Raw genomic sequence first — 2,397 nt, 5'->3', positions numbered from 1 at the left:
ATATAACCTTCTTCAGTGTTTATTATTGGCATTTTGAAGTTTGTGTGGGTTATTAGAATTTTTAATAGTTATTTATAATTTCTTTTAGTTACTAATTTTATGCTAAGATAAAATTTATTACAGTTAGTTATACTTTTCTATTAGTCAAACAGAGTTATATGTCAAGTATAGTTATGCAACACACAAAAGCAAAAGAAACAAAGGTGGGAACATAGGCATACAAAAAATTGTTACATCTCATAGTGGGGATCCTTCTTAAGGAATGTATTATTGAAGATAGTCTCTGAGATACTATTCTTGTTGAAGGGAAACATTCATAGAGAAATTCAATTTGAGTTGAGTAGGCGTCCATATATCCTTAATAAAATATTTGGTCAAATGTGTCATTTTCGATTATTTAGGTGGTGTTCTAGTGTTGCACATTTTCTTCTATTGGTACTCAATTTTCTATTAGATGTAATCATGTACTATTTATTATTGGTAGAATTTCTTTTGTTGTTACTGAGCTTAGCACGGTTAGTGTTATATTTATTATTGTTGTAGTGGAAATTTTCCTCCTATTGCCTATTTATATTGCCCTATTAGTTTCACAAATCATTAGTTTCCAAGTTCCAGGTTTCTGTTGAAAGTCTCAGGAAAGCTATTTTTAAATATATAATGTATGAGTCATCATATCAATAAAGGTTCTATTTTGATGATTTTCCACGGATGGTTTAATGTTGTTAATTTTTGTTAGGACATCATTGTTGTGTTTCCATTGGCCATTGAGACCATTTAACATGGGTTTGATCAGCCTTTAAATAGATTACACATGGAGATGAATATCATGGGAAAAACCATGGGTTCTCATAAATATGAAGCCAAAAGCCATGGGTAACTTGATCGAGTCAAGTTTTCCAGATCCACTATAACAATCCCCCCCCTGAAACTTGACTCTGGGAGATTGACCTGATCCCACTCATCAACCATGTCATCTAAGTTTTCACATCCCCCCCTCAAGCCAGGATACAAGTACACCTACCACCTTGGTACCTCTCCAAGTGGTTCATTCCACAACTTGATGACTACATGCACCACTTGTACTGCATGTATGCCTAAGAAAGCTCTTAAGGCCTTACAACTATGTGTTCTCCCTTACAGCATGTCTGTCAGGACATAGGTCTTACAACTTCCTAGGCAAATACACCTTCCTATAACAGGATTTCCCAGCTTTGACCAAAACCCTTAAGGTGTTCACACTTCACACACTAGCTCCTTCACTAAAGATTAGCACCATTTACTCCATCTTCGTTCTTTACTCCATACAACTACTCTCTTAGATTCTTTATCTTGCTTAATCCATACCTTGACTTGAAATTTTCTTACTTATTCGAAAAATTTTGTGCACTTGTCTCATTTCATTGCTCCATTCCAAAACCGCAAACTTCCCACGCGAGGACTCAAAACACCTCGTAGGTTACTTATGTTTTCACCACACTTGTTTCTAACTAGTTATCACTATAGGCAAATCACCTTTGACTCTTCTTGACTTGAACTTCCACACACTCCACACAACCTCTATTACACAAAATTTGACCATCCCTCAGCCCACAATTGTTGCATATTGTGCCTCCACGGTGGAAAATCAATCCATTGTGTCTTTTTTTGCTACCATGCCTCTTTTAGCCCCTTTTTTGCTAGCATGTAACTCCATAAACACATCATCTACTTAAATGAAAAAATTGAAAAAAAAAAATATGTGTCATGCATCATAATATCATGAAATGAGGTCTATTTAGCTATGACCATGGTTAGCTTACGTAAGCATGGGAAATATATTCCAGTGATCATTTTTCGTTTACGTATTTTTCGTATTTAGAGTGGGCCAAAAATTCACATACTTTATTTTAATAATCACCAAGAAATTCCATCATATACTACCTGCTATGTTGATCTTTCTTCTTTACCAACATTGTTCTTCGTAAGTGCAGACACTTATACCTTGACACCACAACAATAAGTTTCTTACCTTAATTGGCTAGCATTCATCATGTAAATGTTATTCCTAGCATCATCTCCATCTTCGACCAACAAATTCTCCATCTATACCATGTAGAAATTCAATTTCTAGTCAATGTTGCATGAACTTATGGAGCTTCGCATCACTCAATCTTTGTTGGGATGAGGTCCCCTGAGTTAGTTTGGGGTTAAGATAACCCAAATTTTGGTACAATTTTGTAAATAATGTAAAGTCTCCGCGATTTGTGGATGCAGAGCGCGTAGATGAATAAGAGTCAAAGGGGCTTAGCCCCTTGTTTTGGATAAGTTTTGAGTCAGTTTTGAGATTCACCCATGGTCCACGGACCATGGTATTATATGAAAAAGACTATAAATAGTTGAGTCCTAGCGAAAGGAAGA

The sequence above is a fragment of the Pinus tabuliformis genome, chromosome 2_2, assembly GCF_031772625.1.
Source record: "Pinus tabuliformis cultivar Carrire ecotype Pingquan chromosome 2_2, CPIR1, whole genome shotgun sequence".
In the NCBI taxonomy this organism is placed as follows: domain Eukaryota; kingdom Viridiplantae; phylum Streptophyta; class Pinopsida; order Pinales; family Pinaceae; genus Pinus; species Pinus tabuliformis.
The sequence above is the reverse complement of the archived record's forward strand: the minus strand, read 5'-3'. Positions refer to the sequence as shown.